General features: G+C 35.7%; 1 long non-coding RNA gene across 1 annotated transcript in view; it reads right to left on the minus strand.

Moving 5' to 3' along the window:
* LOC135699498 (uncharacterized) overlaps positions 1 to 15,451 on the minus strand; it is a 292,773-nt gene that overhangs the window by 84,980 nt on the left and 192,342 nt on the right. The window contains exon 3 of the long non-coding RNA XR_010517526.1: positions 7,097 to 7,124. This is a non-coding gene — a long non-coding RNA (uncharacterized LOC135699498). The remainder of the gene's footprint in view (positions 1 to 7,096; positions 7,125 to 15,451) is intronic.

Genomic DNA, 15,451 nt, shown 5'->3' on the forward strand with positions numbered 1-15,451 from the left:
ACAAAATTTTTAAAATTTGTATGGGCCGTGCATAATTGTCAACCCAACCCTCCCCCCCCCCCTCCTAACATGTTTACGTATTTTGTGAACAGCCCCTAAGAGAAAGAGCTGAACGGACACTGGAGCTGGTGAATACTTTGGACATTCACACGCTGCGCTACTTACGGGAAAAAAATCGCAACTAGTATGCAATTGCCTTCCCAGCACTTGAGTGTGTCAAGTTGATCGGTAACGATCATTTCGTGTCCTGTGCACATGGGACTCATCGTTTCATATCGGTTTGGAGTTCTGCCCATAGTATTGTTTAGTTGACCCATGGAAAGACGAATAATGGGGAGGCGAATTTCATAAGTGCTATCGCGTCAATTCTGAATACGGATGTGATCATATGATTGCGATAATACAAATAAAAGCACACAATTGGTTTGAATCATCTTAGTGTCTGCAACCAAAACCAGATTATATATTTTTTGTTAATGAACTCTGCCTTAAATCTGTTCATTATTATTAGTATAATAACATTAAGTTTGAAAGAAATATTGAAATAATCGAAGAATTCACGCATCAGAAAATTAATGCAAATGCAAATACATCTTCCATTGAACCTGTTAATTCAGGCACAAGCTAATATCATCATCTGTCGAACTGTGCTGCGAGTATGGCTTAAAATTCGAACATTTTTTGATCGGGAGGAAATTTGCTCGAGGAATTGCTCGAATTTAAGGAAATGTAAAATTTGAAGACTTGTCGTCACAACTAAGTGATTCCCATTTCATTTGTACGGCAATCACGGCCCTCATTATGAGTATCACTTCCTTTTCACTGTATATTTTCGCTAGAGTTGTAATCCGATATAACTCACTCGTGACAACCGATTTTATTCTAGTTCTGCATTAAAGCGCATTATTCAACGAATACAGTGCACTAGATACGACATTATGTTGAACGTACAAAACGAGACTGAAATCGATTGCCGCGAGTGGAATATTTCAGTTTCCAACTCTAGCATGGTGCTCCAAGAAATTTAGTATAAGTATTCGCAGAATTGGTCATGTTTGTAGTCTAGTAAAACATTAATGGGCGTATTTCGGGGTGTAAGAATAGTTTTTGAATAAATTGATTAATTAGAGTATGTGTTAAGGGTTTTCTTTAATGTTTTTTAAATAGTTCAAGAATAAGGATTTGGGTACGTTTTTAATTACATTTGTGTAACTTTAATTACATTAATTACAGAACATAATTTTTAATTGCATTAATTACGTAATAAAATTGAAGTACGTGTTTTAATTACAGTAATTACACTGGCACTGCTTTGATTACACGAAATTAAATTTAATTACATGAAATACTTAATTTTCATTTTTAATTACTTAATTACATAGTTGAACACCTTGTACTTTAAATCCAACGCAGTCAAAAAGGCTATTGCGTGCCCCTCGGCCCAAGCAACACGGCTTGTCATAAAGAAGTTGAAAATACTTTTCAATGACTTATGTATAGAACCAATAATACTTTAATATACATCCAGCGGCAAACAATTGAAATAAAAAAAAATTGAGCATGGGTTTCGATCAGAGGTCCTTGGCGTGATAGACTTATGACTTCCTAACTAGCCCAACTCCGCTTCATATAAGATTCTAATAAGTATCTATCATGTTCTTGTCAATGGCATGAACATTATATTCTCGTGTAACACGCCTTCGATCCGTCACAAAGAAGGTTTGTAAGCAGCAAAGCGTACATTTAATTGCCAGAATGTTATTCAAAAGTATTTTCAACTTCCTATAAGACATCCTGCACCTTTTCAGTTGCATTACTTTATAGAAGTCATAAAAAAGTGTTTTCAACTTTCATTATAACAAACCTTCGAAAACCTCATAAGAAACTGTCTATCACTGCGTGAAGAGACAGTCCGGCTCAATAGCGCCGTCAATGTCCACGTCAATCTGGAAAGTACAGAATCTCTTCAAGAGCTTCATAAATTCAACTTAGATTGATTTTGCATACGACAAGTTTTATAGTGGTATTAAAACAGTAAAATTCACGTTTAAATAACATTTAAAGATAAAAGCAAAAGAAAACTATTTTTTTAAAATGTTGATTTCTAGGAAGTATGAAGAAAACATCTTTAAGCCTCATATTAAACATGGGATGTTTTCTGCATCACTTATAACACATTTATACAACCAGTCGATCTAATTCTTTTTCAGATAGATGTTTTATGTGCTACTTGAGTGAGGTTAGCCTTGATCGCTAGCTGCTTGCGGGGAGCCTTTCGTTGTGTACTGGAGAACACCACCACTCACCACGCGGTGAGACCGCTGGACCGGATGCAATTCAACTTTAAAATCTGTTTTAGGGAAATCGCTTTTTGCGCTTTTTTTTATTATTATAGCAATAGTTGCACATATGTGCATTTTTAAATAGCGACATTTAAAAAAAATGATAAAGCCTTACATTTAACAGATGCGTAAGAATATTTCTAATCGATTGGTGATAAATTATTGATATTAGTCCAGGGAAAGCTGAGCTATGAACGATCAAAATCTTTCATAATTTTGTAACATTTTCCATTTTCGGTTTTAACAAAGTGTACCCCCATATAAAAATCATCAAATGCGTCAAAAAAAAAACACGGTTACAAACTTTGGCATTGACATTGAAAACATAAAAATTCGAAGTAGGTTCCAGTTTCAAGTAAAATACTAAAGCTTTGAAAAAAAAATGTTTTATACAAATTTTATAAAAAAATGAAAATGCGAAGGTAATTTGGCAAGAACTAATTGACAATTTTCATGAACTTTGAATTGTTGTTGTCAAAACTAGACATAGGGTAAGTGTGTCAGTTTTGGCACTAGTGCTCCAGTTTTTTGACCCAATTTATTTTCGATAGTTTTGGCTTAAGCTTCTGTGCAAATAAACAGTTTTAATTGGTGATAGACAAATATTCAATTACGACTCCTCTAGAGTGAAACAAAAGAGACCGTGTGCCGTGAAAAAAATGTGTCAATGTCGGATCGTACTCTGTCCGTGTGTTCTACATATTTATAGTCGCCAAGCCCCTTATTGTTCGGAAAAGGTATGGATGCTCTGATATTCTTGGACTGCCAAACTATTAATTATAGCCACAATTCCTGGCAGCCAGTCAATGAACGTGTGTGTGCTTTCACTATGCGTAAACCAATCAACTTTTTTTTTCCTTGGATTTGTTTTCCGTCGATATTATTTTCCGTGCTGAGCACCAATGCTACCAACGCCAGGAAGGCAGCTCCCACACCTGGACCCAGCCTATCGACCCATCAACTCATGAACCGGGGACCAACGGCTTAACTTCCCCTCCGAAGCCAATCAACTAGTTGAGCAAAAGGTTGTTTCTTTGAAAAACGTGAACAGCTGGTACAATTTGGATCTCTTGCGTCCTAAACGGAAAAGGGACAAATTTTACAAAAAGTTTTGTAGATCAAATTAATGACAATCATTGAAGTATAAAGACGATAAAGAAAACTCGTTGTGAATACGTTCAAAAGAAGATGGATCAGCATCAACACAACAGCAAAGAGTTAAGGAAAATTTTGAAATCTTTATTAAAACCTAGTAATTGCAAATCGTGGTCCATAACTTTTAATGGCAAATCAGTCGATTGAATTAGTCCATGAACCTGACGAAATAAAACAGCTAGTTAATAGTAGGTGTAGGTTTGAAGGCTTTCACCCAATAACATTAAATAAACTTAGAGTTATTTGCCGTTCATTAGGAAAATCGGCTGGAATTGATAAAGTTAATACTAGAGTTATTCAAGATTGCTTTCGCACACATCTTGCTGGACCTTATTAATGAATTATTGCAAACTGGACATGTGCCACAAATTTGGAAGAAATCCTTAGTGGTTCCTATTCAAAAGGTTGCTGGAACGATTAAAGCCGAAAAATTTCGTCCTATCAACATGTTGCACATATTAGAGAAAATACTTTAGAACTTGTTAAAGGCCAGCTGTTGGAGTATTTAAATAGTAATAGTTTGTTGATACCTTACCTTACCGGGATATCGGAAAGGTCTTTCTTGTGAAACCGCGTTGAATTTGATATTAGCGAAGTGAAAACATAACTTAGAGTGTAAAGATATGATTTTTGCTGTTTTTTTGGATCTAACACGAGCTATTGGAACAATGTCTAGGCTCTTATTGTTAAGATCAACCAAGCGCTTTTGAATAACGAGTACTGCATATAAATGGTTTGAAAGCTATTTGTCCGACAGAACTCAACGGACTGTTTTTAATGATTCTGTTTCCAGTCGCGTGGGGGAATAACCTTGGAGTGCCCCAGGGAAGTGTATTAAGGCCCCTGTTGTTTATTATGTATATTAATGACGTGCAACGTGTTTTACGATTTTGCAAGACTTTTCTTTTTGCAGATGATACTGTGTTATTCATTGCAGCTAACCCAAGTAGCACACATCCATCATAAATAGTTACAGCAACTTAATTATGACTAAATTCAGTCATATAAAAGTTACCTCAACCGAATTGTGGTAAGTGTGCTACTCAGGAAAATTATTTATATGATACCGTTTTACACTTGAATGAAGATTTGCGTTCTCTAAGTAGATGGTTGAAGTATAAGCAGTTGAAATTGAATACAAGTAAAACTAAATGTATGGTAATTTCACGGAATCGAGTAAATAAGAACGTCTCCGTTGGAATTGATGATGAGACTATTGATCGCGTTCGGGAGATTAAATATCTTGGCGTGATTACGTGGTGGCAAAGTTAAGTTCAACGCTCACATTGACAATGTCATCAAGAAAATTGCCAAGCAGTGTGAAATTCTATGTCGACTGAAAAACGATTTAACTATTGCCAGTAAAATACAGCTATACAAATCAATCATCTCTCCTCATCTTGACTTTTGCCCTTCTATTTTATTTCTGGCCAATGCAACACAAATATCGAGATTACAGCGCTTGCAGAATAAAATAATGCGTTTGATTTTGAGATGTAATAGATTCACTTCCTCAACTTTGATGCTAGACGACTTACAATGGTTGTCGGTGAAGCAAAGAATTGTATATTCGACTATGGTGTTCATTTTTAAAGAAGTTAACGGTTTGCTGCTTCGATATTTGTGTGATCGAATTGAAAGAGGAAGTGACTTTCATAGATATAATACTAGAAACGCGGTTGAAATAAGAACACCACATTTCTTGACTTGTGCTTCACAAAATTCATTATATTATAAAGGAATAAATGTTTTCAATTCGATGCCTAGACATATCAAACCTTCAGCAACACTTACAGAATTTAAAAGACACTGCATTTCACACGTTAAAACTGTCTTTTGAACAGTTATCCAGTGATTTTTTTATGAATTGACAAATTATGTACCTTAACGAAGTTATCTCTAACGGATTATTTTATATGGATAGCTGTCATAACGACTTTTTAATAATTATTGTAGCACTGCAAAAACTATTTCTGTTTCGTGGCGAATGGTGATGATGGATTTTTAATAGATGATTTTATAGTAGATTAATTTAAAAAAAAAAAGTAGTCTACAAAGGTTTGAGCCTCGCGCGCGTATTACGGATATAGAGGACTGAATTTAACATTTGATAAAAAAAATGCAATTTTGAAGCTTATTTGGAAGATACCTTGAGTTAGTAGTAAGTTTTCTGGCAAATGTTGGGGATTCGTGAGCATTCCTGACATTGCTGAAAATTATGATAGCATCAGATTGCGGGGTTGCTACACACTTAGAAATAACTAATTTTACACGTGACGGAATCCATTTTTTGACATAAAAGATAATACGTAAACAAACATGTCAGGTAATATTAAGTGCTCCCAGACTGAAAAGTTCTTTGCTCGACGAAAATTACGCTTGATTGAGCTATAATTCACGTCTGTTATGACTCAAATTTATGTCAGAATTGACGTTCGTATATGTCACTTTCAGAGCATCTAAGTTTACATGATTTTTTCTAAGTGTGTAGAGTAATTGTTCATTGTTCATTAACTCTTGACTGCTTGTAATACTTATGAATATTTTAGGTGGACAAAAAGGAAAACTAAGAGGTGAACATCTGAGCTTTTCCACATTTATATCGCTGTGAAGCAACTAATACTCTATAGGGAATTTATGTCTGTAGCTGTAACCAGTTCGATTTGGTTTGCTAACCTGGTTAAAATGTCATATTTAATTATCTTAAAGATAAATCGTCCAGCTCAAACCTTTGTAGGGGTAAGAGGTGGGACCATCATCATCATCATCATCATCATCATCATCATCATCATCATCATCATGTAGATTCACAAAATTCATCGCTGTTTAAATATATTTATTTGAACTCGAATCACCTTTGCGGCAAATACAACGCAGTCTGGCCGTTTTGATGTTTGTGTCATATCTCAGATATGGTGCAAACACCATAGTTAACAAGAAAAATGAATAGGCGTTATCTAACCTAATCATTTTTCAGGATGCTTTCTCGTACTGGTTATTTAAGAAAGAGCCAATTAGAGACCCACTTGAGCCGAAAACTGGCACATTTACCCTAGATTTTGAAGAACATTATCACAATTAAAAAATAGTTATCCTAACGCTTCTAACGTATCGCAACTAAAGGAGTGTTTATCCTAATCGCAATTGAGCTCAACTAAACATTTTATATTTTTTGCAAAACCAAATTAAACTTTTTTATAAAGTTTACCAAACTTCTAAAAAAAATAACAAAATTTTCACAAATTCTGTACATTGCACGGATTATCAAAGTGCTTTTGAATAATTTTTGAAGATTTGAAGTCAACCCATAAGGCCCAAGCGCAATGTGGGCGGCAGCGGAAAGTTTGACAGTCGTCACAAATGACATCAAGATGCCAAGCCGAAGTCGATTTGGTTCTAACTAGTCTTCAATCCGACAAGTAGGCTTACTCAGATCGGGTTTTTTTCTGCTGCCGTTGCCGTGCCGCTTCCGCTGACATTGCGCTTGGGCCTTCGCTCGATGAAAAGTCAGGCTACCTCGATCTCTTTGTCCATACAAATTTCCGAATTTCGCCACCCTAACTCCATGGTCCCTCACTAAACATTTATTAATAACATACCCGCTCTCGTTGAATCAAGCGCTTTTATCTGGAATAGACGGAGAAATATTTCATTATTTTAACAGAAAGATAGTGAATATGGAAATGCACGAATCATGAGTACTTTTATCTGTCGGGATCATAGAAGGAGGTGTGTTCAAATTCCTGGATCCAGTGCTGCGATTTGTCATTTTCATTGAGAAAATTTCAGTGGATATAGACAAAATTCATTTCAGCAGCAACTCTGATAGAACTGAAAATCAAAATTTCCTTTGTCAAAATCTCACTCTTTTCTTTGTCGGTGACAAAGATTCCCTTGGTGAAAAAACTGAGAATTTGCGCATTCTGTGTCACATTATTGTTCTCCAGGCTGATAATGATGATGATTCGTATTCACTTTGATGGTTCTATGTAACTGTTTTGCTAAATTAATTTGATTTCGATAGTAATTCAGCAAATGAAAAAACTGCACATCGTCGTCACTGATAGTAATATCACTGACAATTGATATTGATTGCTACTGATGGTGACTCTCTGCTGAAATGAATGACCAGGGTTGTTTTGTTATTATCAGTTTTTTAGTGTCGAAATTTTGCAGCACTGCCTGGATCACACACATCAAGATTATTTTGCATGAGTAAGTATTATTATACTGGGGTTTTGAATTGCTGCAAAAGTTGGAAAATTTTTGAACTACCGTTACACGTCATATTACGTTTAAATCATCAAATTTTATTTCTTTTATGATTAAATGGAGCAAAGCTTGTGCATGTTTTACATAGATTTTCTAATTTTTACATGTTCACATATTTATTCTTTTACCAAACAGTTTCGCAGTTTACTAATGAATATTTATGATGGTCCATTAGGCCGAATGCCAGTAGATCGAACCGGTCACTGGGTTGAATGAGTCTTTAGACCAAAACTATAGTAGCAGTTCGCTTTTCACAGTAAGGCCTTTATATTGCCCCAGTTTAAGAAAATAATTATTTCAACTGTCCCCGAAAGTCTCTTTATTAGAGATAGATAAAAGATACAAGATGAATCGATTGCGATTGCTTTAGGCAGATTTAGGGCTAAAACTAATTAACTTAAATAAAAATACATAAGATTTTTATGATAAATAAATGTGTTCTACAAAATTTCTTGAAATTTACTCAGCTACAACTTTGCAGAATAACACATGTCTATATTTGAAAAAAAGATATTTTTTCTACATCAATTATTATGAGGGTTACCCCAAAAGTTTAAAAGGAAGTAAGAAGGGACATTCATAGACTAAAAACTTCATCAACGACACCAAACATCTAATTATTACAGCAAAAGCGCTGGGACTACTTTTCTGGACCAACTATGACCTGCTCTAGAAGCTAGTTCAAGCCTCTAAGGGAGCATCCATTAAGTACGTCATGCTCTTAGTGGAGAGAGGGATTTACACTTATGTGACAAGCAATGCATTAGGTATTGAAACAACGTGACGAATGGGAGGGGGGTACATTTTCTATGATTTCAAACGAAATGATTCCAACTCTATTGGTTTCTTTAGGATGAAATAATAGATTCGCTTCAAACGAAACCTGTAGGACCATAATTTCCACATGGCAATGTTCAAAATAAGCGTCTGTGAGAAAAATATCAGGTGAATTGAATGTTATGATTGTTAATTTTAATAACCGTTCCAAATTTGGTTCAGAACCGATTTTTTGTTTTGAACTTGTCCAACTTGGCGACCTTTATGAGCTTCAAGTAGAAAGTCATCGTGTAGGGTGAAATCCATGGGAATGTTTTTCATGTCTGCAGCCATTATGCTATGGAAACTATGAGACTCTGCTCGGAGGATACCATAAGTTACGATTCAGCTCCCATCAGCTTAAATGTCCGTAGTCATTATCACAGGATCAAGATCCTAAAGGGGGCAAACCTCGGTGGAAACTATACTTATAACGCTGGTTGATTGTAATTACTTTATGGGGTGGCTTTCTCAGTCTTTTAGTAGAAACGATTTGTTTTTTCACGTTCCCGACGTTTCAACCTTTTGGGTTTGGCCTTTCTCAAGGGTTCTAATGTCTATCGTTTCCCGTTAAAATCTTTTGCGCATCGTGAATAGCATACATGTGGATTTTCCATTATAACCCTTGAAAAAGGCCGAAACCAAACGGTCAAAACGTCGGGAACGACAAAAACAATTTGTTTCTACTAAAAGACTGAGAAAACTACCCCATGAAGTAATCATACTTAAAACACGATAGTCATTTCCAGATCTGTAATTTGAACGATACATTCAAACGAGCAATATTTAGTCGAAAGGTTCCAATGGCCATCAATCTAGTTTCTTCCTGGGTCTGGATCAACGAGTCTAGTTAATTCTATTAATATTGAAACTCACACTTGTTTGACCCCGGGAGCTTCTGCGCCGTCCCAGAAGGGGACGTATCTACATCCCTGACTGCTAGTCTAAGCCAGTCGGCATTTGTTGGGGTGAGCACCAAAGCCCTCTTTTGCTCCCGAGTCTCCGAGCGTTGGCGAGGTAGGGAGAGTTTTCGGAATTAGGAGAGGCTTGACAAAAATGGTTAATTTAGGCATTAATTTAATGGTTTTATTGATCCAATGGCGGGCGGGAGGTGAAACACTTACACTGCTGCAATATAGAAACCACCCAGACAACCAGAATGCACGTATATTCAAAGTTGTTTTCGTGATATACAAACATATATACAAACAAACAATTTGTATAGAATGCAAAGAAATGGCTTATACGTACAAAAGTGGAGGCCATATACGTGCATATTTTAATATAATTTTAAACGAGTTGATTTAACATCATATACGATTTAATCTGTAATAACAAATTCATTTTGAAAAGTTTTACGATGTAATCTGATTTAATTTGTGATTCAGTACGACGGAAAAATGAGAAATATGCATTATATACAATTTAACTTAAACATAATGCGAAGTATAACATTCTTATATGCGATTTTGACTTAAACTGTAGCAATTTACGATACTGTCCGTACATTGTTATACGATTTCTGGTTGTCTGGGCAGCCACTGTCGATGTCAAGCTACCGATCCTCGAAGCTATTGGTGGCAGTAGTGTGGACTGACGTTAGCTGTCCCAGAGGTTGAAATCTCGGTCTCCAAAAGGCACAACTTGCCGGTGGCCGTGATAAATGAAGACGTCTCACCACCTTATAGGCTATTCACACACTACTGGAGCAAAGAATGAAAACAAAATGAAATCTAAGTTTGATATTTTGATATAAGCGTTCGTGATAACATGTTTTGCCTACCGTGTGGTCGAGTTAACAGTAATCATAACAAAAATGAGATCTAAATGGTATATGAAGGATATTAAAAAGATAACAAATTATGTTTTTCTTGATAACAAATCCATGTATGCGTTTTGATATTAGTAATTTCGTTAATAATAAACAAAATAAGTAATCAATATGTTATTATAACTATGGTAGGAAAACAAAAAAAAATAAAAAAAAACCAAATTAGTTATTATTTTGATATCATGATATCAAATTTAGTAGTCTGAATGTTTTGAAATCTTTTGGTTGATATCAAGATTCAAAATCAAATAATGTTGTCAATAAAGTGCGAAAGGTGCCATATTAAAGTACAGAACTGGAAATAATCATCCAGTGGTACATATTATAAGAAAGTATATAATGAATCGCTTTTGTCATTATAGACAGATACAAAAGTTAAAATATGACGAACGATTGAAGTTTATTAGATCCAATAGCATAGAAATAGACGATGTGAAGTTTTTAAGTTTAGAGTTTCGTTTCCATGACAAATTCTAGTGGAATTATATTCAATATAGGAATAGGACACACGAAAAATTAGTCTACGATGACTGATAAATTCCTTCGCATCGAACATATTTTAACAGACAATGACGATATTTATGTTATTGGGAGAGATCTGATAATTAATAAAATTTATGACAACATATTTAAATATGAGCTAAGAAACCCACTAAGTCTACGAAAGTAAAATTTCAATATTTAACAATGTATTAGTTAAGTATTACAGACGAACTGGACGCAATCAAATATATATCGCTTAGTAAATTCAATTCACAGGCAGATTAATATCAATAAATGTTGTAAAACAACACTGTATGAAACATAATTGTCTTTGTGATGTTCATAAAGAAACCTGATTGACTCGTAAGACGAAAAAATAAAAATAAATGTAGATTTCAGTGATAAGTGTGGATGCGTTTTTTTTATAATATATCAAATTTTGTTTTAAATAATATTTTTAGAAATATCAAAACAATATCAAAATATGAATTCAACCAAAATGAAATAAATAGCATATCAAAATATGTTGTCAACATGATTTCAAAAACAAAATTAGATATCATTTTGATAGTATTTTGATATCCGACTTTGCTCGGGCACCTTCCAAAAGTGAACTCTAACAACGTGCCTCACGTCTCTGAACCCCATCCAAACTTGACCAGACCCACTTTGTTCCATAGCTCCAAACTCACTGACCTTCTCTCTTGTTCATCGTAGCTCATCCACTCCCAATAACTCCCTTTCGTTATGCGTTTCGCTCTATCCGCTGTTTCATCGTGGCCCTCTTCATTCCAAACGCCGAAACGTATAGTTGACAGGCTGTCAAATACAAATTTGCCGTTAAATTTCTGAGTAAACTGAACACTGTTTCTTTTCCTATCGTCGTACAACTATACCGAAGACAACAAATCAAGAAGACTGGCAACTTTTCCAGAATCCAAGCGACAGATACAATGGCGCTGCGCTTAAGTGAAGGTGGCAGCAACGCATAGAAAAATGACCAAATACACAAACCCTTCTTCTGAGAATGTAATCTTTGATATCAAATTCGTTCGAAGCATTTGCCTTTGAGCGGCAGATGACGCAATTGTACCTGTATCATAGCGTTCGTACGAGGGGGCGACACATCTAAAATGGCATGTAGATGGCAAACAAGATGAACCTCCAATTTTTGGATCAGTGTGTTTTTTGACAGATGTCAAGCTCTACCATTCGTTGCATCTTCTTTTTCAATGCTACAAAAGATGCAGAAGATAGAAGTCGATTTTTAGGTAGATAGCAAAATAGTGATGAAGATTTCTCCTTAAAACTGTATTTCGAGTATGAGTGCGCAGTATGCAGTTGATTAAGTTACCGCTGAATGTTGGGCTTTTACCTTTAATATTTAATTAGAGTTACTTGCTCGAATACATATGATTTATCCTTCTCAGTGCTACCGTTATCGGTATCGCAATACCGTATCGGTCCAGTTTAAGATGCTAACTGACTTGCTTCCACTCACTTGCTATAAAAAAATATTCGAGGAATTTTTGAATCATTAGATGTTATAAGGATATTTTGTACTTGTTAGATACAAGAAAAGGTTGGAAGGCAAGTATCTGATACATAAAACCAGCGAGAAAACCAGTCAAATTCGCTTTTAGCTAGTCACAATCAACTAGTGCGAGAATACACTGCGAACCAAATATAGTACGTTACATGCGATCAATTGGTATAATTCCGATATTTCTGCCAACGTATTGCCCTTTCTTTAATCCTATAGAGGTCTTATTTGGCATTATAAAACAAGGACTTCGAAGAGATCTTCTCGAGAATATGTCTTGCAACAAACCAGTAATACGTGAACTATGTGATGCAATCAATCACTTTACGATTTATTCTTGTAAAAAAGCTTTTTGCTCACCACTGCGGTTATTTACCTGGCGGCATCTTCCTCCCAGAAAAGGGACTTAACCAGGATATGAATAAAATGGACTTCAATGTGATTTCGATGTACCGAGTTTTCTATTATCTTTAAATGAGTTAATCAACAGTTACAACTGTAAATGGAAACTATACATGAAAGAAAATAAATCAAAAAGAAAATAAAGAGAAAAAAATTAAACATGATCATTATTCTCCATTCTTCCATTCTCCAAACGTAAACAAACAACAATTCTATTGATGAATCAGCATAGCCAAAGAAATGAGAAGAAGAAGACTTTTCAATAACGTTTATTGAGGTCGCTAATGAATAGGACTGAAAAAATGAGTACGGCAGTTTCCGATTTTTGTCTTAATAAACAATATACGCATCGCTGTCTCTCACGTCGGTAAACAAACTGCTTCTGGAACGTTTATCACTCAATCTACGATCTTCACTTGGTTCGGCTTCGTTCCTGAGCCAGACCATGAATGCGTTCTCACGAAACTCTTGCCAGCACTTCGTTTTCTGCCGAAAGATTTTGTGAAATCATCTTATTCGGAAACCAAGCCGTTCCAGTTCAGGCAGGAGTGACGAGTAGCTAAGATAAATGCGCGAGCAGCCGGATTGCGCGAGCAATGATTTTTTCATAGGCGTAGAAAATGGGAGCAGAACAAGATTACGTTTACTTGCATACAAGTTGCTCGCGCAAACGAAGGTGAAAGCGGAAGTAACATTTGAAAACGGTGCAAAAGCTTTTGTGAACAAAATTATAACCCTAATAAAAAATAACCATAAACGAACGATTACCCAAATGATTTAACTATTCAACATTTGGTTTGGATGTTACCCCGAACACGTCGTTAAGCAAAATAACTATAAAGTTTTTATTAGGGAAGGCACTTAACAAGCGAAGTTAAGTACACCCACGTAAACAATATCATGCTTCCCTTTCCGATAGTGGGCGTACTTTGGTTCGCGTGTAACGGGCCTTACACACTAAATTTTTTTCACCGAGATTCCAGCCGCCGAGTATTTCTGCAATTTATTTTCCTGAGATTCACTAACAAACAGATATGTTGCAGCAATATCAGCAAAAGTAAACGCCGAGGTATTCGTCTGTTCGAGATTTTAACGAGCTAGATTGAGTGTGTACAAATGTTATTAATAAAAGCTTTTATGCCGTTACGCCAAATGTAACGGCAGGTCTCGTTTCAAACCACACTAACGTTCATAAAAATCTATTTTGAAGAACAAATAAATAAAAAATGTTTACAAATGTTTTCGTATATTTTTATTTCTTCATTACCGAAACTTTGAGCCATTGGTAGGTCTATCTCTTTTGTGCTTGCCTGTCTATTTGTTGGTCCATAGTCCTACCGTTTGACATTCGTAATAATCCCAATTTATGGTATAAGAACTCACAGGGACAGTCTTCGGATGACTTTTGCATATTCACTTTGTCCGCTTAGGCCTGGGTTGTTGATAAATAGTTGAATATTCGTAACAATTCCAATGTGCAAGCGGCCTAAGCGTACAGGTCGAAAAAAAAACGATCACAACAACACCATTTGCGCGAGCAGACTTGCATGCAATTTGCTAGAATGTTGAATTTGCTCGCGCACTTGCGTACAAGTTGCCCCCCTCTTGGTGCCCATGATACAATTTATTGCTCGCGCGGTTCCACTGCTCGCGCATTTAACCGCAATGTGACGAGTGCATTTTATAATGGTGGGGGCGGTAATGCTGATGCGGATAATGGGTGAATCCAAAGAACCATTCCTCCGTAGGACGACGACCAGCAATTGGAAGATGAAACACGTATTGGCATCCTGGATTTTTCAGTAAAATGAATTGATAGAACTGAAATATGTTTACAAAATTAATCAGTACTTACAATTGGATCAAACAATTTTTCTTCGACAGCAGCAATCTTACAATCTTTTATCACTTTAACCGATGCTTCTAAATGAATAATAAAATCGATTACCTTTCATTTTGAACGCTTGTTACTTAACAGTACGTATTAAAAATCACTAATTGAGCCACAGCACAATGTAAACAAAGTACATTGTTGACGTTTGCTGTTTTTGTTTGATCGGCGAACGATTGGTTCGAACACGAGACGATGCGAGTGATGCGCAAAAAGATGCAAGACGCGTGAGTAGATAAAAGTAGATGACACAGATGGAAACAGATAGAGTACGGTAAATAAATAAATAAAAGATATGTGAGATGCATGGTGAAAAGCCGATAATCTATCTGTGACACCCCCCTCACGTTCGTATGCGAAAATGGAAGAGTTGCCAGTCTTCTTGATTTGTTGTCTTCGCTTAAACGCAACAAAAAACTGTTACCGTTCGTAAATTAAACTGTTACCTTTCGTGAGGAAACTGTTACAATATAATAAATGTTAAATGTACACAAAACCAGATAAGATTTGATTCCAAACGTCAGATAAACAAACAAATGAAATTTGTTTATAGGCTATACTGCCGCTCTTCGCATGTCGGTCCCATAGCAGTTTTTGTCAAAACTGAGTTTTACAATGCAAATGGTAGCTGATCACTTATATTTTCTTAATACTGGATGAACTCAATAACTTTGTTCTGAAAAAGTTAGGAAAGACAGCCAAATTGGTTGTCTCAT

This window comes from Ochlerotatus camptorhynchus, unplaced genomic scaffold (genome assembly GCF_037179485.1).
Source record: "Ochlerotatus camptorhynchus isolate MF236.1 unplaced genomic scaffold, CSIRO-AGI_Acam_v1.1 ptg000111l, whole genome shotgun sequence".
Taxonomy (NCBI): domain Eukaryota; kingdom Metazoa; phylum Arthropoda; class Insecta; order Diptera; family Culicidae; genus Ochlerotatus; species Ochlerotatus camptorhynchus.